This window comes from Salmo salar, chromosome ssa09, assembly GCF_905237065.1.
Source record: "Salmo salar chromosome ssa09, Ssal_v3.1, whole genome shotgun sequence".
NCBI classification, from domain to species: Eukaryota; Metazoa; Chordata; class Actinopteri; order Salmoniformes; family Salmonidae; genus Salmo; species Salmo salar.
Genome location: NC_059450.1, coordinates 148,856,479 through 148,879,080, shown reverse-complemented (window position 1 = coordinate 148,879,080; position 22,602 = coordinate 148,856,479).

Genomic DNA, 22,602 nt, shown 5'->3' with positions numbered 1-22,602 from the left:
ACAGAAATACTCCTCAGCTTCATCAGCTGTCTGGTGGCTGTTCTCAGATGATCCCACAAGGTGAAGAAACCGGATGTGGAGTTCCTGGGCTGGCGTGGTTACAAGTGTTCTGCAGTTGTGAGGCCGGTTGACTACTGCCAAATGCTCTTAAACAACATTGGCAGAGAAATGAACATTACATTTTCTGGTAACAGCTCTGGTGGACATTCCTCAGTCAACAATCCAATTGCCGCTCCTTCAAAACTTAAGACATCTGTGCATTGTGTTGTGTTACAAAATTGCACATTTTAGAGTGGCCTTTTATTACGCCGCACAAGATGCACCTGTATAATGATCATGCTGTTTAACCCCTGTGCGGCCTCCGTATGCGTAACGTTACTAACTATTATCCCTCAAATCATCCGATGACAGAGCTACAATTTACTAAATTACTATTCAAAACATTTTTAAAATGTAATATTGTCATTCTAGAATTATAGATAATATCTCTTATAAAGCACCTGTAATGCCAGATTTAAATTTAACTTTACTGGGTAATCATCTGGGTTAAAGGGGATGCGATACTCTGAAAAATAGGCTAACGTTACCCAGGTCAGCGCCATCTTGGAACAATCTCATATCACATCTAGTCTTGTATACACAATATCAATAATCCCTTACCTTTGGTTGTCTTCATCAAAAGCACTTCCAGGCATCCCAATCCACAACAAATATATTTCGTTTCGAAAAAATTACTCCTTTATGTTCCAAGAGCTTGTTCTTGTTTGCTGCGTCTGAAGGCTTATCCTACTCCGTTGGCGGCGGGACAGCCATTTCGAAAGTGCATTTTTTCCTGTTTAGGTTCATTCAAACATGTCAAGCGTTGTATAACATAAATCTTCAGGCGTTTTTCAACAAAACCATAATTGGGACGATTGCATTGTGTTTCAAAACATTTCGGGGACTCGGGGCGCAAGCGTCATAATAGTGATCCTCTCCGTGTGACCACGTTCCATCCTCATTCATTCAGTTTTAACAGTAGGAGACTCAAACCACTTTGTAAAGACTGGGGACATCTAGTGGAAGCAATGAAGTGCTCAATAACCATAGCTCACGAATATGATTAATAGGCAACGTGATGAAGTTGAGTTCGCAATTCAGAATTCCACTTCCTGTTTTGAATCTCTGTCTCGGGGTTTTGACTGCCATATGAGTTCTGTTATGCTCACAACACCATTCAAACAGTTTTAGAAAGTTTTGAGTGTTTTATATCCACAATATTGGTTACTCATCACATATCCTAGCTTCTGAGTTTTGATAGTGGCCGTTTAAAATGGCTTATTTTTTTTTTCCGTCTTGCTGTGGCGCGCCCCTATCTAAACTACCGTCAAGAGGTTAATCAGCTTCTTCATATGCCACACCAGTCAGGTGGATGGATTATCTTGGCCAGTGAAATGCTCACTAACAGGGATGTAAACAAATTTGTGTACAATATTTGAGAAAAATAAGATGTTTGTGGTAATGGAAAATGTCATAGGATCTTTTATTTCACCTTATGAAACATGGACCAACACCTTACTTGTTGAGTTTATATTGTTTCCAGAATACATAGATAGAACACATTACAAGAGTATAACACACAGGATGGGGCTTCAGATGCAGACAGACACAGATGGTTGAAGTCTGATATGTGATAACAGACAAGAGGCGAAGCAGGGCAGTCGGTTATGCAGAAGTTAAGTAAACCAGATCAAAAAAGGCAGGCAGGCTCGAGGTCAGGGCAGACTGAATATGAAGCAGGTGGGCTCAGTGTCAGGGCAGGCAGAACAGGTTGGAACCGGGAGGACTAGAAAACATGACTAGGAAAAACGGCGTGCCAACACACCAGATGCCTCCACTCCTCCAACGCCATCTGACCACCAGAAGTTCGATTTCCTACGATCATAGTTTCTCTCAAGCGGGATTGAAACAAAGGGACAGGAAGCACAGGGATGGGCTTTTGGTTTTTAGGAGCTGAACCTGCCATTTACTCAAATCAAAATCGCCCAACCAAAAACCTCAACTAAAAGCTGACGGGCGGGTCGAGAATGGATAAGGATGGGGGCTGTAGTAGACAATGGTAGAGTCCAAGCGGCATGACCAGGTACTCGTAGTGTCTGTTGGCTGCTGTCTTCCACTTGTCTCCTTCGGCGTATCCGACCTGGGTGGTAGGCATTCCGAAGGTCCAACTTGGAAAAGATGTGGTTTGCCCCCTGGAGAGGTTTAAAAGCCGAGGGGGGGAGTGGTAAAGGTAAGTTCTTAACTTTGTGATGTCATTGATCCCGGTAGTCAATACATGGATGCAGGCTCTTGTCCTTCTTTGCCTAAGAAAACCGCATGCCAGCAGGGAGGCAGAAGGGCGGATGCTCCCAGCAGCCAGAGAGTCCTCAATGTACTCCTCCATGGCCTTGGTCTCAGGGCCAGACAGGGAATACGCACCCCCATGAGGTGGTCCCAGGAGTTCATAAGTTCTTTCGGAGGAAGGGGCGTCCCGGCGAAACGTGGAGAAATCTGAGTCTTTTACCAAGCCCGCAGGAGGAGGACATCCTGGGGCAAGCTGTATGTCGCCTTAAGGGGCAATGTTAGTGGCAGTGGGCTCACCGGTAGGGCAAGTGGTCCAGTCTATAAGAGGGGTTGTGCCTCTGAGCCATAAAATTCCCAAAACAACGGAACATGGAGGTTCAATAGAAATAACTGAGAATGCAATCAGGCTAACCTCTTATGTCTTTATGTTTCAGGTGTTCAGGATAAAACTGCAACAGCGTGAATTACACCAAGAGGAGAATCTGTGTCTTGAAGGGGTCAACAGTGACATATCCTTACTTATATTAGTTATTATTCCACCATCATCATTCTGGTTTAGAAGTAGTAAAATGAGGCCCTGAAGACCTAACCACAGACCAGGGTATGCAGGTCGTGTGAAGCCTGAACATATAATCCTTCAGCCTGAGGTTCTCAGGTCTGAGAGAGGGGAGGACTCCCAGCTGAGTATCGCTTCACCTTTAAAACATCGCGTTCAATGGGGTTATAGTTTCCCAGGAACAACTCTGATTGTTACAGGTAATACTACACTTATAGAACATGATGATATGCTGCTACTTCACTTTCAGAACATTGAGTATACTGAGTAATACTACACTTACAGAACATTGCTTATGATATACTGTAACTACTTTATCTCTAGTAGTAGGAGGGGAAATGATGGTTGTTCTTTTACGTTTTTATTCTCTCTTCATTTCAGACCTGCAGGTGAAGGTGATTCCTGCTACAGAGGACAGAAGGATCATTTGTTACACTGACCTTAGCACCACCTGTACCCATAACCCCACCTACATCGGTACAAGAATGGAAACCTATTTTCTGACTCCTCTCCCCATATCAATACTCAGCCAGTAGAGGGGACCAGGCAAGCTACTCCTTACCTGAGGCCATGACAAACTCAAAGCTCTTCCAAAGTCACCGTGGTTGAGTGTGGTATTTACCTCCCTTTCCCTCTTATGTAAAGCCAACTTGATATTTTCAGTCAATTCAGGGTGCTATTTTATAAGTAACTATAGCTCATTCCATATACTTATGCCCATACTAAAAACCTACGAAATCATACAAATCAGTAATATCACTAATAATATGTCAACATCATCACCATCATCATCACCATCATCATCATGTGCTTCATCATTTGTTCCAATACTTCTCTGAGCTGTTTGAGACAGGCCTACACCAGTAGAAGCATCTGTTCATGACACCATCGTCTTTGCACCTCTATATATCCCACAGGTTAACTGGTATCTTTAAGTCATTGAGTAATATTGTCAGCGACAGAAGAAACCATTAAGTGTGTTTTTATTTGCTCTCATTCAGACCTGCAGGTGAAAGTAGCTCCTGACTCAGAGGAAGGGAAGAGGACTCTGACCTGTAGCACCACCTGTACTCTGATTCCCCCCCACCATCTGGTACAGGAATGGACAGTCTCTTCCTCAAGTCACTTAGCTTCTCTGTCTGGAGATCTGAAACAGAGTTACTCCTGTGCTGTTAAAGCCGCAGGGATCTCCACACTCTCCTGCAGTGTGTTAGTGTGATATTTGCTAACTTCAAGGGATGTGTGATGTATTTTCAGGTGCTCAGGAGTCACATCTGCTGGAGGGTGACTTACACCAAGAGAGAATCTGTGCCTTGAAGGCCTCCACAGTAACATATCCTGCTCTTACCTCATCCCACTAGTTATATAGGTGGGTTCATTCTGGTTTACACAAAACACCCTGTGAATTTCGGATTTCATATCCAGAGTATGCAGGTCGTGTGGAGTACAATAAACACAAAACCACCACACCATGACAATAACAGACCTGACAGAGAAGGACTCAGCTGAATACAAATTCACATTACTAACAACGATGAGGGGGTTTTTCTGGTCTTCCGCAATTGTGATGTTGACTATCTGAATAATACTCCCTACAGTTATTACTGTATTGTAACCAAGTCTAATCACATGACAAGCCTGTCTGGAGTCAAATATGACTGATGTTTCCTCTTAGATATCCTGTTGGAGATGATCCTCGTCTGTGTCAAGAGGGGGAGAGAGTCACACTGAGATGTAGAACCAAATGTACACAGTCTGTCTCAACCCCACATACACTTATGTACCCGAGCAGGACAGCGTCTGACCAACCCAATCACCAGTTATAACAGCCTGATCCTAGACCCAATCACCAGTTATAACAGTCTATCCTGGTGGTCAGCAGTTATAACAGTCTGATCCTAGACCCAGTCAGCAGTTACAACAGCCTGATCCTAGACCCAGTCAGCAATTTATAACAGCCTGATCCAACCAGTCACCAGTTATTGCCTGATCCTAGACCCAGTCACCGAAGTTATAACAGTCTGATCTCTCTGTTAGTCAGCAGTTATAACAGTCTGATCCTGAACCCAGTCAGCAGTTATAACAGTCTGATCCTGAACCCAGTCACCAGTTATAACAGTCTGATCCTAGACCCAGTCAGCAGTTATAACAGCCTGATCCTGAACCCAATCACCAGTTATAACAGCCTGATCCTAACCCAGTCAGCACTTTATAACACCTATCGAGCCAATCACCAGTTATAACAGTCTGATCTCCTAGACCCAGTCAGCAGTTATAACAGTCTATCCCTAACTTGATCATGTAGTGAGGATGCAGGGAACTACTCCTGTTAACATTGTCCCCGACTCTCACTGTCAGATGTGATTACATGGGGTGTTGATATGTCTAAAGTGAAGTCATTGATATCATCTCTCTAATACATGGTTCTACATGTCAGTGTAATATACTAATCTATACTAATTTACATCATCTCTCTAATACATGGTTCATCATGTCAGTGTAATATATTAATCTATTCTAATTTACATCATCTCTCTAATACATGGTTCTACATTCGAGCAAATATACTAATCTATACTAATTTACATCATCTCTCTAGCCACATGGTTCTATATGTCAGTTAATATATAATCTTAATTTACATCATCTCTCTATTACATGGTTCTACATGCTCAATCTTAATATACTAATATATACTAATTTACATAATCTTTGAGTTGCCTTACATGTTGTATGAAGTTTGTTACTTTTTTCTGTCATCTTCAGCACCAAATGGTCCAAGGGAGAAAACCTCAGTGTCGGTGAGTACACTGGTGAAATAGGAGGGCAGTTCAGTGACTCTACCTGCAGCAGTGATGCCAAGCTCACCTGTGACATCCACACAATTTAAAAGAATTAACCTCACCAGCATCAGGACAGAGTTTCAGCATCACTAACATCAGCTCTGAGGGACAGAGGAGAATACTACTGTGAGGCCCAGAATGGAAGAGGATCTATGAACTCTACAGCTCTGATGATCATTACTCAACAGGAAAAATAAAAATTATCTTCAATACTTCAATACAAATGTTCAATAAAATATTTTTCAAGGTAATCTTCTCATAGTTTGCCTTATTACACTTTAGTTTATAACTTTGCAGGCTTTTTTATATACAAGTATTGCATTAATGGTCACTGTATTGCTGTATATTCATTTTCACTTCATAATAACATGTACTCATAACATCCATTTGATCTTTTAGAGGCTTGGACACTCAGTTAGCTGCAGCTGTAGGAATCATAGTGGTTGTTCTGGTTCTCATACTCTGTTCCTCTGACTACATGTGGATTTCAGGGTGGGTGAAGAAGGGGAAAATTGATGTTTATATTATTCTTTCACCTTAGCACTCTCTGGTTGTTATGAACCCAGTTCATTCATAAATGTATTTATTACTGCTAAACTGTATTAACAACATCGGCTTTACTGGTCAGTAGAAACGACTCACTCTGCCTGCAATGCAGGAATCCACGGAGGGTTACTTTTTGTGAGACACACAGGTGATGCTATCAGACTTGTTACACCAGACCTGGTGTGCCTTACCTCTCTCTCTCTCTCACATTATTGTCCGTCACAACTGTAACAGTACATGCCCACAGCTCCGAACATGAGGACCAGGTCACCAGATTATACACCCTGGCAGTAAGTGTGTGTGTGTGTATATGTGTTTGTATGTGGCATGTGTGATTGTGGCAGGTGGTGTGAGTGTGGTGAGTGAGTGAGTGTGTGTGAGTGAGTGAGTGAGTGAGTGTGGTGAGTGTGTGAGTGTGTGTGTGTGTGTGTGTGTGTGTGTGTGTGTGTGTGTGTGTGTGTGTGTGTGTGTGTGTGTGTGTGTGTGTGTCCGCAAACATTTTAGTGGGAGTGTAAATTGCTAATTCAATTATCTTCTTTCAGAATGTGAGGGGACCCTCCCATATGAAGAGAATCACCACAGAGAAGCTGGCATCACCACAGAAGCTGGACTGAAGAGAACCACCACAGAATCTGGACTGAGAAATCTTTTTGAATCTGGACTGAAGAGAGCTGCAAATCTGGACTGAAGAGAAGCACCACAGAAGCTGGACTGAAGAGAAGCACCACAGAAGCTGGACTGAAGAGCTACTGTTCCAATCCAAAGCCAGGCCTCACCTCTATTCTCTTGCTATTATATCTAGATGGTTTTCCAACCATAACTTTAGCTTTTGAGTAAATGCTGAATATATTTTTATTTTCTCATTGTAAATAATTATATATATTGATCATTAATGGGATGGGTTATGCTTCTGCTTTTTTTCAATGGGATTTTTCAATTTCCATACTAATCTGTTTACTAGCTATAGTTTAAGATTATATTTACGATCTTATTCAATAAATTTATTTTTGGGATTTATAACATTAATAGTCCTACTTTCCTCACCAGCTTCAAAAATATAGATAATATTGATAACTTAGCTTTTTAATATTTTTAGATCTTGGGCCCAGAAGTTTCTCCTGATGTGGTTAGTGATGATTTACTTTATTATTGCTGTCAACATTATTGTGCATTTTATATTTCATATTACATACACTATATTGTTTTTTTATTTAAACTATAATCATACATTACATACATTTGCAGTTTTTTTTATATTAATTATAATTGTATATTACGTAATGCTATATTGTTCAGTGTCATTGTTCAGTGTCATGATATCACTTGTTTTGTCATCACATTTTCATAACTACGTATTTTATATATATTAAATAAATGTCTCTATTTTTATACATATCCGTTGTAAGCTCTATCAAATTTAAACAATAAATACTAGAGCAACCAACTAATATTACGTTAATTCATAACTGTTTCCACTCAGCTCTTGTTTCTTGTATTTCTGCCTATTAGACACATGATGGCGGCATTAACCACATAACCATGGTGGTTAGGCCAGCATTTCCTCAACTCAGTCCTGGGTTGATAGTGGTGCATTTTTAGGTTCTTTACTCTAGCACTACATAGCCGATTCAAACGATACAATCTTGTGATGACTAGTTGATTACACACACACACAGAGGCAGTGTTACTTGGTTGTCTTACTAACCTCAGGAAATATTATTTGCTGTTTACTGAAATACAATGTTTACTTTGTGTCCTGGTGAAGAATTGTTCACTGTATAATACGCCATATTTCTTTCCACTAAAGCAGCTGCGGTGAAGATCTGCAGCAGCACCATGGTGTAGCTGGAGGACGCTAGTTTCGTCCTCCTCTGGGTACAATGACTTCAATACAAAACCTAGGAGGCTCATGGTTCTCAACCCTTCAGAACTTACACAATAATTATGTGACAACTTCGGAGGACGTCCTCCAACCTATCAGAGCTCTTGCAGCATGAACTGACATGTTTGCCCAATAATCAAGTATCAGATATTTAATCTAGTTCTAAACATATGCTACAGCTAGATAGCACTGCAGTGCATAAAATGTGAGTGAATAGTTGTTCAAGAAAACCAATGGTAGACCAGTTCTGAATAGATTCGTTCTTTAAATTAATCGTAATTATTTCTGTTTGTTGTCATTTACTTTCCTTGCTTAGCCGGCATCTAATGCAGCTAGCTAGTTTAGCCTACTCAGAAAATAACCTCTCAAAACAGAGAGGATTTTAATTTGTCTTCTTAGCTAGTTGGCTATGCTATCCAACACTGAACTCTTCCAATCAAGGTAAACTTTTGATTTTATTAATTTGTTTATATGTGGGCCCACGGTGTAACTGTTCATTACTTGCTGACTGTACACTGTACTGCATGATTGTAGCATGTTTACTAACGCGGCTAGTTCTAGTAGCTATGTTGACAATACATTAGCTAATATGGTAACAATGATGTAGGCTGTGTGTAGCGTTAGCAGTCATGATATGAAGGTTTGGCTTGGAAAGGTTTTTCTCCTGCTCACAGACAGCTGATGTGTTGTGCACTGAATTGTGAAGAGGTGGGAGGAGTGTGTGCAGAGATGCGAGAAGGAGTTCCACAATGGGCAATGTGATCATGTTGTTTCTATGTTCTGCTTTGAAAGTGAACTGTGTTTGAATGTGATCAGAGTTTTTCATTCCCGGTTTGTTGAAAAGCGTTATTTAAGCCCAAGCAAACAGAACAAATGGGGATAAATATGCACTAATTTTGTCGAAGAAGAATTCTTGTTTGCAGCTGTTGACGAATGATTACATCCTAGATCCCACGGCTAGATGCAGGCCAGAGTGTGCAAGGCGATACATTGATATTTAATGCTGTCTGTCACCTTGATTGCTACAATTTCTCTCGACCTGTCCTACGTTCTTAAACTTCCAATTCATAGGCTGGTTGCTTAACAACCACATGATGGCTATAGGGAACATTAGAGTATCATACATGTAGTAGCTAAAAATACCGATGTTTGCATTCAGGCTGGGTGAATGAATCTGAATGACAGTGCTCCAAGTGCTAACTTCGATAGAAATAAGGCCATGCTCATACATAATGTTGCATCTCCTCATCTTAAATCTGTCTATACCCTCGCCCTGTCTGTCTGTCTGTCTGTCTGTCTGTCTGTCTGTCTGTCTGTCTGTCTGTCTGTCTGTCTGTCATCTGTCTGTCTGTCTGTCTGTCTGTCTGTCTGTCTGTCTGTCTGTCTGTCTGTCTGTCTGTCTGTCTGTCTGTCTGTCTGTCCATACCCTGCCCATAGTATTGACAGGCTGCCTACTGTATGCCCCACCACAGGGGACATTCTTATATACAGACTGCACTACAGACCCCACCACAGGAATCCAGTGGTGGGCCTCTCACTCCCCTCAGGACTCCAGTGGTGGACCTCTCCTTCCCTCTGGACTCCAGTGGTGGACCTCTCCTTCCCTCTGACTCAGTGATGACCTCTCCTCTCCTCGGACTTCCTTTTGGTGAGTATGTTTAACAATTCTGGATTATTCCACACAGTGCCTAATTTCTATTTTTCCCCGCTTTAACTGTAAACCCATGCCACGCTATTATATCCTTTAATTCCTTCAGTGGTTTCAGTGCGTGGAGGAGGAAGGTGGTACCAATACTTTCTTGGTAGGCTACTGTTTACTGAATTTTTTGTTATTTTACATCATGTTTCGTTAAACCTATTTATTTTTGTTACAAGCCATGTTTTAGTTAAAGCCTATTTATTTTTGTTTTCTACAAGCATTATTCGTTCAAAGCCTGTGTAAAGTTAATTTGTTTCAATTTCTTGGTAGACTTACAAACTATTTATGTTAAAAATAATATATATTTTTAATTCAGTGGGTGTGCTTATATTCGGAGTCACGCTCAATGAGGTCACCAAATTACGGTATATATTCCTACAGTTATGGTTCTATAGGCTGTCTCAAATAGCACCCTGTGTTCCTATATGCATTGTATTTTGACTGTGGTCCCTCCCTCCCTTCCTTCTCCACCATTTTCTGTACTGTAGTTGTGAGGATGTAGAATTAGAGATAGCAGAACTCTGATTCTCTCTATGTTCTGTACTGTAGTTGTGGTTGGATGTAGAGTATCAGAGTTCTACAATATAATTCTTTATTTTATGCACTGTAGATGAAGGAGATATGATATCAACGTTCATTCTAAATCTAGGTTAACATACTGTAGTTGCGAGGAAGAAAATATCAAATCCAAATCAAATCAAATGTATTTATATAGCCCTTCGTACATCCGCTGATATCTCAAAGTGCTGTACAAAAACCCACCTAAAACCCCAAGCAGCAAACAATGCATGTGAAGAAAACACGGTGGCTAGAAAAACTCCCTAGGAAAAACTCCTAGAAAACCAAAACCCTAAAGGAAGAAACCTAGAGAGGAACCAGGCTATGAGGGATGGCCAGTCCTCTTCTAGCTGCATGCCGGGTGGATATTATAACAGAACATGGTCAAGATGTTAAAATGTTCGCAAATACCAGCACATGGTCAAATAATAATATTCATATGGTTAGTTTTCCCGTCGGGTGAACAGGTCAGGTTCCAGGCAGAACAGTTGAAACTGGAGCAGCAGCACGACCCGGAGTGGACTGGGAACAGCAAGGAGTCATCATGCCAGGTAGTCCTGAGGCATGGTCCTAGGGCTCAGGTCCTCCGAGAAAACGAAAGAAAGAGAGAAAGAGAAGATTAAAAGCATATTTAAATTCCACACAGGACCCCTTGATAGGAAGACAACAGAAAATACTCCGATGTAACAGATATTTTACCTAAGCATAACTACTGCAGCATAAATGCTGAAGGCTGAGACAGGAGGTATCAAAACACTGTGGCCCCATCACTAGAGTGACACCCCGGACAGGTCCAAAACGGAGGCTGGGATATAACCCCACCCACTTTGCCAAAGCACAGCCCCACACCACTAGAGGTATTCTCAACCACCAACTTACCGTCCTAGACAAAGGCCAAAGTATGGCCCACAACGATCTCCACCACGGCTGGCAGTCAGTACTCACTCCCAAGTGACGCACCCCTCCCATGGCGGCATGGAAGAACACCGGTAAGCCAGTACTCCAGCCCCTGTAACAAAGGGTTAGAGGCAGAGAATCCCAGTGGAGAGAGGAGTTCAACGGATGATGTCCTTTCCTTCAAGAATCCCAATGTGTCCACTTGCACCTTGGAAGGCTAAAGGTGAGTGGTGGGATGAAACATAATGCTGTCATATGCATTGAACTATGTGAGATGTGCTATCAATTTTTAGCTTGAAAAGGGTGTGTAGTTTGGACCATGCTATTGGTTCCATTGTATGCTTAGGAATGTGCTATTGGTTATAGCTAGCCTTTTGGGACTATGCTATTGGTTCCATTGCACTTTTAGACATCTTTATTTAACCTTTGTTTCACCAGGCAAGTCAATTAAAAAAACAGAATTCTTATTTAATGGCGGCTAACTTAGAGAGCATAAAAGGTCTCCTGTGGGGACTGAGGGAGCTTAAAATAGATCAATACTCAAGCCTTCATTGACATGGTTACAACTAGAAACAGCTACATGTCTCAAGCAACCTGTTTAATCTATTTAACCTTTGAACTCCTCCAATGGAGACATTCCAAAGATCAAGGTGCTGAATAATGAATAGGACTTTTTCCATGTTTGGTTCTAATTTTTCGCTAGTGTTAGCATAACACCAGATTGAGATCTGAGTTTGTATGTGTTTCTCATTTCCTGCTAGAAGAGGATATATAAAGTGGTCGTTTTCCTTAACCTGTTGAACAACGTTCACGCTAGCGAACCCCTAAAAACAGCCAATGGCATCCACGCGCGAATACAAAACCAACTAAAATACCAAAATTCTATTTTCTCAAACAATCAACTATTTTACACCATTTTTAATCTATCTAATCTAATCTATCATCTAATCACATTTAATCTAATCACATTGTCCGATTTCAAAAAGGCTTTACAGTGAAAGCAAAACATTAGATTATGTTCGGAAACACATAACATTATCACACGCCATTTTCCGCAAGCATATATTCCCCCAAACCACAGCTAAATGCAGCACTAACCTTTGATGATCTTCATAATTACACTCCTAGACATTATGTTTATACAATACATGCATGTTTTGTTCAATCAAGTTCATATGTATATCAAAAGCAGCTTTTATTGGCATGTGGTGATCTTAGAACTAGCATACTGTCATGACGTTGGCTCTTTGAGTACCGGAAGGACAGTTACCCCTCCCCTTGCACCATCCCCCAACCTGCCTTCCCCACCCAGTCCCTGTGTGTAGGAGTGGTAAAATTCAGGAGGGAATCTCTTGCCACATGGCCCATATAGAGACACAGGAAATTCTTCCAACTCACAGAATTGAGAGCCAAGCGACATTTGTGTTCTGGAGAAAATTGTGGAAGGTTGGTGAAGAATCCAGCTACAACTGTCGCTTGGTACAATTTTGTGATACTCAAGAAGAGACATGTGCCATATTACCATAACACAGTTTATATAATACTTAGCCTTGAGACTTGCATCCACATGGTTGTATAGGGTGTATTAATAAGGATAAAGCTATTTGTAATACATTGAGGTGCTGTATACTGATGTTAATGTGATAGAATTGTATTTCTGTACCGCAACCTGTTGGGGCTGGGGGCAGTATTTGCGGCTGGATAAAAAATATACCCGATTTAATCTGATTACTAATCCTGCCCATAACTAGAATATGCATATACTTATTATATATGATAGAAAACACCCTAAGGATTTCTAAAACTGTTTGAATGGTGTTCTGATATAACAGAACTCATTTGGCAGGCAAAACCCTAACATCTGGCAGGAAGTGGATACCTGATGTGTTGTATTGCCTTTTAAACCTATGCCATTGAAAAACACAGGTCTGGGAATATTTCGGCACTTCCTATTGCTTCCACTAGATGTCACCAGCCTGAGCTGTCAAGGCCATGGAGCAGTGATGGCGTGATTTAACTCTGGCCTTCGAGTTCATGTTGGGTACCCTCGTTCCAATACGTTATAATGAATGCATTCGTCCACCTTGAATATTATTCATGTTCTGGTTAACCTCTCTAGGCTAGGCGGGACAGGTGCGTCCCGCCTCGTAACAGCCACTGCTATCTGTGTGCGATTTTCAAAACATAAAAATCCCTATGTGACGCTCAAACATATGATATTTTACAGCCATTTAAAGACAAGACTCCTCGTTTAATCTAACCACACTGTCCGGTTTCAAAAGGCTTTACAGCGAAAGCAAAACGCTGGATTAACATCTGGCATACCAAGCCCAAATAATCAACACCCATTTTCAAATAAGCATATAATATCTGCCAAAACCCAGAAGACAGCTAAATGCAGCACTCACCTTTGTTGATCTTCATCAATACAACCTAATTATGTTATACAATACATGCATGTTTTGTTCAATCAAGTTCATATTTATATCAAAAACCGGCTTTTACATTGGCATGTGTTTCAGAACTAGCATGCCCCCAAACCTAGAGTCTTCACTTATTTTACTAAATTACTCACGATAAGCGCGTTCACAAAAACCATAACAATTATTTTAAAATTATAAATACACACACCTCCTCTATGCACTCGATTGTCCGATTTTAAAATAGCTTTTTGGTGAAAGCACATTTTGCAATATTCTAGAGTACATAGCCCAGGCATCACGGGCACCGCTATTTAGACACCCGGCAAGTTTAGCACTCACCACATAATCATATTTACTGTTATAAAGTTTATTACTGTTGTCTTCATCAAACCCCCCAGACTGCTACTTCAATAACAAATGTTGGTTTTGGTCCAAAATAATCCATATTCTACGTTATTCAATAACGCGTTTCATTCGATCTTTGGTTTAACACTATCCGAAATAGTAAAAGTTGTGTGCATGGCGCATTCGTACAATAAAATTCTAAATGTTCATTCCTTACTAATACTTCGAAGCATGTCAACACGCTGTTTAAAATCAATTTTTCTACATTTGTAGAAATGCGATAATATTCTGACAGGAATCTCCTTTTTCAGCAAACAGAGGAAAAAAGCGGCGGTCGGGGTCACGGCGCATAAGCCAGTGTCCCTTGATAAGCCACTTGAGAAAAAGCACCAATATGTTTCAGCCTGGGGCTGGAATACACATTCTGTTTTTTTCCCGGGCTCTGGCGCCTATGGGCGGCGTGGGAAGTGTCCGCGTTGAAACGAAGATCCTTAGTAAATGATAGAGATGGAAAACAAGTTCAAGAAATGGTCAGACAGGCCACTTCCTGTAAAGGAATCTCTCCAGGTTTTGACCTGCCATTTGGGATTCTGTTATCTCAAATATTCTTGTAAGTATTAGTAGAAACGGCATAGCCTAAGTGTGAGTTCTGTGGTTTGACACATTTTAAAGTAGCCTAGTCAGGGCATTAACATGCATGAACAGCATGTCACATAAGGAATGTTACTGTATCTAAATAGAAAAATGGGCTAAAGTCAGCATACTGTAGTTGCATTTTCTTTATTTGAGAAGTGGCCTACATGTTTTACAAACAAAATGTACCCTTCCTATCACTCCACATCCAGCTGGTACTGAAGGTTCCAGAACAGATGAAAGGGGTGTATCTTTAGTTCCAGTGTTCTAACTATACTCCCTACAGACATCTCAGCAACATTACACTGCAGCCTCCAGGCTTCATATGTCCCTACTAGTCTGATGAAAATATACAAAATAGAAGTAGAAAATTAAAAAAATACATAGAACACAGCACACACATAAATACTTGTGTTGGAATATGTTGAACTGGCGTTTTGAATTGAGCGAACTAGTGAGCTCAGCTAGCTTGTTAGCTACATGAAACTGCTGTTATTCATGATAAAACACGAATTTCTGGCCATCCCACACAGCTACTCTGAATGACTGGATTGTAACAATCTCCATAGATTACATCAGACTCCATAGTTGGCTTGTATGCTAGCTAGTTAGCAGCTAACTTTGTTTATCAACATTGGCCTTTAGGGAAACAGCAGACAGCTTGTTGAGCTAGCTGGTTAGCTAACATTTAGCTATCATCATTAGCTAGCAAGATAAAACCAACAGACAACAGTGAGCTGTCATTGTTCCAAGGCCCCGGCCAAAGACAAGCTACTCTGAATTTCCAGTGTGTGCTTGTGTGAAAGGGTGTCTTCAGTTCACTGATCTTCAGACAATGGACCCAACGTGAACCCTGACATGCATATAACTAAGACTGTCCTCTGTCTGGCTCATGCCAGATTATTGTGTTTTATTGTGTCACCATGATGCGTGTTTAAATGACAATGAATAATCTTTCATGTAATTGGTTATTGCTGCTTTGTTATTGTTATTTTATTGTTATTTTATTTATTTATTTTTTTTTGCATTTTAACAACTGCATTGTTACTTAATAACCATTTAATAACCATTTCACAGTAAAGTCTACACCTGTTGTATTCGGTAGCATGTGACTAATACAATTTGATTTATTTGTGTGTTTAGGTACTGTGACATTGCTCCCTCTACACTGGGTTTCTGAACCTCTAAAAGTCTAAGCCGTTTGGAGGGTTCTACTTAGCTACATACGATTGTTTTAAGGTGGTCATACACATGGATCGATAGCTATTTGATTTTGAATTATATATAATACCTTTAGGAAAAGGGGGGTTTAATGTTTTGAAATCGGGCAGGTGACTGCAATATAGTCTGCCTGAACATGCCCCATATTCACAATTCAATTAAATAATAGCATTTATTTATCCCCTGTAGGGGCAATTGCTAGGCACCCTCGGCATCAGGCTGGCAGTGAGTCTCACAGTACATCACTGGGTTAGGGTTAGGGTTAGGTCAGGTCACATGTTCCGGTCAAATACCATACATAAACTCAGCAAGAAATGTCCTTTTCAGACCTCTTTCATATTTTAATCACTTCACAGGTCTTTGTTGTAATGGGCTTAAACACTGTTTCCCATGCTTGTTCAATGAACCATAAACTATTAATAACACGCACTGTGCTAAGGCGGTCGGTCGTTAAGACATTAATAGCTTATAGGCAACTATGGTCACCGTTATGAAAACTTAGGACACTAAAGAGGTTTTCTACTGGCTGTAAAAAACACCAAACGAAAGATGCCCAGGGTCCCACTGCCCATCTGTGTGAAGCGTGCCTTAGGCATGCTGCAAGGAAGGCATGAGGACTAACCGCCAGGGCAATAAGTACCAATGTCATTACTGTGAGACACCTAAGACAGCGCTACAGGGGAGACAGGACCAGACAGCTGATCGTCTCACCAGTGGTAGACCACGTGTAACAACACCTGCACAGGATCAGTACATCGATTATCCACACCTGCAGGACAGGTACAGGATGCAACCGTACCAGGAATCTTTCTCTTCGGTAACTCAGACTGTCCACAATAGGCTGAGGGAGGCTGGACTGAGGGCTTGTAGGCCTGGTATGGGCAGTCCTGCAGACATCACTGGCAACAACGTCGCCTATGGGCACAAACCCTCGTTGCTGGACCAGACAGACTGCTCTTCACTGACAGTCGGTTTTGTCTCACCAGGGGTGGTGGTCATCTTTTATCGTCGGAAGGAATGAGGCGTTACTTTGAGTCCACTCACCAGAGCGGGATCGAGATGTCGAGGTCCCGGTCTGGGGATTTCCGGCATCTCGACTGAGCTTGTTGTCATTGCAGGCATTCTCAAAGCTGTGCGTTACAGGGAAGACATCCTCCTCCCTCATGTGGTACCCATACACTGCAGGCTCATCCTACATGTCCCTCCAGCATACAATCCACCACTCGTTCTGGCTAAGTGATTTCCTGCAAGACAGGAATGTCAGTGTTCTGCCATAGCCAGCCAGGGCGGATCTCAATCCCACTGAGCACGTCTGGACCTGTTGAATCGGAGGGTGAGGGCTAGGGCCATTCCCCAGCAGAAATGTCCTGGATCTTGCGGGTGCCTTGGTGGAAGAGAAAGGGTAACATCTCACAGCAAGAACTGGAAAGTCCTGGTGCAGTCCATGTGGAGGACATGCACTGCAGTATTAAAAATGCAGCTGGTGCCTCCAGATTCTGGGACTGTTACTTTTGATCTTCACCCCACTTTGTTCAGGGACATTATTCAATTTATGTTGGTCACATGTCTGTAAACTTGTTCAGTTACGTCTAATCCGGCTTGTGTTTGAATGACACTTGTCACCATAGAAACAGCAGTGATCCTCCAGAAGAAGTACTCGTCACCATTGATGAGACCCTCCTCCCTGGTCCTGGGAGAACCCATTTCTGCACCTGTGCTCCTCTCCCTCTTCTTTTACATTCAAATTATGAGATGATTGGTAACACTTTAGAATAACTCATAATTAACATTTTAAATGCTTATATATGTTGATAAATGATAGTTGAAAAAGCGTTTTTTACGGGGATTCTTACCCTGTGGCAGCGTACTGGGAGGCTGAGGTGTTGAGGCCTATAGGGTTGGTCCTCTGAGAGAGGAGGGATTCCCTGTATCTAGTGGTCTGGGTGCCTGATCACCAGCCTGGTGCTCTCAGCTCCATCCCCTGGACAGGAACACAAAATAGCAGCCACAATCAAAATACATGCAATGAACCAATGGCATTGAATGGGGTTTTATTACTGGCACAAACCTTGTTTTTCCTTTGCAGCCTGAAAGTACTTGTACTTTTCGTTGTACTTTTCTCTCTGTGTTTGACAATGGTGATACTATTTATGTGCAAACTCAAGCTCACGGGCTCTTGACTCATGCAGAGATGTCTAACTCACCATTGTGATCTCTACAGTGCTGTCGAATTGACATCACGTAACACGCAAGCTCAACGCTGGTACATTCTCATTCTGAAGACCTTTTAAGAAAGCAGGTTGTTTTGTCTATCATCTCTTCTAAAATGAAATAAAAACACATTCAAATCTCAATCTTGTTTATATATGTATTCCCAAAATCATTTACACATGGTGCTGTTGAGGCTACTTTAGACCTTCATCACAAAACAATCTGTTTTAGTGATAGAACATGTCTGGCCACATAATTACTGGCCATGCTTACTCTACTGAATGTATCCTTCTCTGGAGGAGCACACACACACAAAGGGTTAAACTGGGTCATTTTAGAGACTATAAATAATAGTTACGAAGGGTCAATGAGAAAACTAAGTAACACTGCCTCTGTGTGTGTGTAATCAAACCGTCATCAAAGATTGTATTAATTGAATCAGCTGTGTGTAGTGCTTGGGCAAAAACTTTACCCATTAGAGATCCCCAGACCCGAGGATTTAGAAGCGCTTGCCTAGCCACTCAGAGTTCAATGATTCAATGGCTCAATTCCCAATAGGCAGAAATACCGAAACGGCTGAGCTGTGTATGGTTCTGAATCAATACCAGTAATAGTTGATAAAATAATCAATAGATTTATTATCTTCATCTTTGACCTTATTTACAACATGGCGCTTGTACTGTATTTATTTTCTTGAACCACAATGTAAAACTGCAAATTTTTAAATGTATGTAATGTATACTGATAGAAAAAGAGCAATATCATACACTAACAACATAGTTTATTAACATATCGTCATGTAACTGGACTTGTGTAAGCTAAATATTAAACCATATCCATATTAGTTGCTGAGAAAGTAGGACTATCGATATTATAAATAATCTGTAAATAGCAACATCCACATAGAAAAGATCAATAACACAAAAACTATAGATACAGTTGAATCAGAAGTTTACATACACTTGGTTGAAGTCATTAAAACTCGTTTTTCAGCCACTCCACAAATTTCTTGTTATCAAACTATAGTTTTGGAAAGTGGGATAGACATCTACTTTGTGCGCTGACACATATATTTCCAACCATTGTTCACAGACCAGATTATTTCACTTATAATTCATTGTATCCCCACCGTCCCAGTGGGTCAGACGTTTACATACACTATGTTGACTGTGCCTTTAAACAGTTTTGAAAATTCCCGAAAATTATGCCATGGCTTTAGAAAGCTTCTGATAAGGCTAATTGACATTATTTGAGTCAATTGGAGGTGTACCTGTGGATGTATTTCAAGGCCTACCTTCAAAGTCCAGTGCCTCTTTGCTTGACAACATGGAAAATCAAATCGGCAAACCTCAGAAAAAAATTGTAGACCTCCACAAGTCTGGTTCGTCTTGGGAGCAATTTCCACAAGCCTGAAGTTCTACGTTCATCTATACAAACAATGTATCCATGAGTATAAACACCATGGGACCACGCAGCCGTCCTTTGTTCAGAGAGGAACACGTTCTGTCTCCTCGAGATGAACAGTACTTTGGTCTGCGAAAAGTGCAAATCAATCCCAAACAACAGCAACTGAAGATGCTGAGGAAACATTACTAAATATCTATCCCCACATAAAGCAGGTCCTATATCACCATAACCTGAACGCTCAGCAAGAAGAAGCCACTGCTCAAAACCGCCATAAAAAGCCAAACTTCGGCTTGCAACTGCACATGGAGGCATCGATCTACTTTTCGAAGAAATGTCCTCTGGTCTGATTACACAAAACATAAATGTTTAGCCATAATGACCATCACGTTATGTTTGGATGAAAAGGGGGAAACACCCAAAGCCAACAACACCACATCACACCCGTAAGCACGGGGTGGCAGCATCATGTTATGGGGTTGCCTTGCTGCAGGAGGGTCTGGTGCACTTCACAATATAGATGGCATCATGAGGAGATTGTGAATATATTGAAGCAACATCTCAGACATTAGTCAGGAAGTTAAAGCTTGAAATTTTAAATGAGCTAAATGACAATACCCCAAGCATACTTCCAAAGTTCTTCCACAAATAAGCAAGGACAACAAAGTCAAGGTATTGGAGTGGCCATCACAAAGCCCCTGACCTCAACCCTGGGAGCATTTGTGGGCAGAACTGACGTGTGTGTGAGCAAGGAGCCTACATCCTACTCTCTGTCTATCGGGAGGAATGGGCCAAACTTCACCCAACTTATTATTGGGAAGTTGTGAAGGCTTCCCGAGAACATTTTATTTAAGTTAAACAATTTAAAGACAATGCTACCAGATACTAATTGAGTGTATGTAAACTTCCGACCACTGGGAATGTGATGAAAGAAATAAAAGCTGAAATAAATCAATCTCTCCACTATTATTCTGACATTTCACATTCTTAAAATAGAAGTGGTGATCTTAACTGACCTAAAACGGGAATATTTACTAGGATTAAATGTCAGGGGTGTGAAAAACTGAGTTTAAATGTATTTGGCTATGGTGTATGTAAACTTCCGACTTCAACTGTAGTAAACAGATTGGTACACATGTAAGGTAAATTATTTATATAATCAAAATTATGAAAATGGAAAAATCCCATAGAAAAAAAAGCAGAAGCACCACCCATCCCATTTATCATTAATATACATGCTTATCATAAATTCCTTAACTCAAAAGCTAAAGTTCATGGTCTGGAAAACATAATGAATGTGATATGAAGAGAATGAGGAGTGAGGCCTAGCTTTAGCTTGGAACTGTAGCTCTTCAGTCCAGGTCCTGTGGGTTGTCTTCAGTGGTAGGATCCTCATTTCTGAAACATTCTGATTTAGCATTCCCTTCTTTGACACACACACACACACACACACACACACACACACACACACACACACACACACACACACACACACACACACACACACACACACACACACACAACACACACACACACACACACACACACACAAACAGTCAAATTAACTATAAAGACTTACTGCCAGAGTGTCACATACTCTGGTGACCTGATCTTCATGTTCAGAAGTGTGTACATGTCTCACTGTTGGGGTCACTGTTAGGGTCCAGGATGGACACTCTGTGGACAGAAAGAGAGAAGAGCATGAGAGAGAAAGATAGAGAGGGGGGGGGGAGAGAATGCATGAGTTTCTTTGAGACAGCAGTCTTTCCATGAATTTTCTCTCACACATCCATGTGTAAAAACACAAAACACATTCTGAAACAATCAAAATGAATTATATGAACTTTACTGCCAGAGTGTCTAGTCAGGGGAGACGTGTCACTGTTACAGTCAGGCGGACACTCTGTGTAGAGGGAGAGAGTGTAACAATAAAAATAGTATGAAAGGAGACTGTCGTACACGTAAGAATTAATTCCGGCAGATGTGATGTGGAGGTGTAACTCAGGTTTTATGAACTCAGGGTTGGGTCCCCTCTGGGTGCACATTTTGCCCTAACACTACGTTTAATCAAATAATCAAAAGCTTGATGATAAGGTTGGTTTATTGAATCAGCTGTGTAGGGGCTAGGGCAAAAACACAACGTGCACCCAAACGAGGCCACAGGACCGATTTTGGAAAGCCTGGTGTAGCTGATGAATAACCTGTGTGTCTGCTGTGGCATCACTTCCACCTGTTAATTTTCTGACAGGAACAGAGTGATTTCTGCTGTCTACTGACCTCTGATGGAAGTTACATGTCACAAATACAATTTTAACATTAATTCATTAAAAATTTAACAAACGAATGAAAGGTGTAAATAACAAATCAGAGTGCTAACTAATCATAAAAATATGCATTTTAAGTCACCTGAAACACATGAGTCCAGAGAGAGGATAACAACTACTATGATTCCTACAGCTGCAGTCCTTAACTGAGGTCTGTTTCTATAATAAATATAATTTACATTTACATCGTCATTTAGCAGACACTTATCCAGAGTACTTACAAATTGTTGCATTCACCTTAGATGACATGAGGTACATATTATTATAAACTAAAATAATATACGCAATATACAAGACATTAATGCAATACAATACTTGTATATATAACCTTTAACATGTAGTATAGTTGTAAACAAACATGTAACAAAGGCAAACTAGATTACCTTAAAACATAATTTCTTATTGAACATCATTTTGTTTTGAATATTGAAGATTAACTTTACCTGCTACAATGATCATCAGAGCTGTAGAGTTCATTAGATGCTATTGTATTCTCAGCCTCACAGTAATAATCTCCTCTGTCCTCAGAGATGATGTTGATGATGCTGTGGCTTGTCCTGATGCTTTGGGTGAGGCTACATTCTTCTTGTACCAGGTGTATTTGTCCACCGTTGGGTTGGCATCACTGCTGCAGGTCAGTGTCACTGAACTACCCTCACTATTCCACCAAGGGACTGACTGACACTGAGGTGTTCTTTTAAAAAAAAAAAAAAAAAAAAAAAAAAAAAAAAAAAAAAA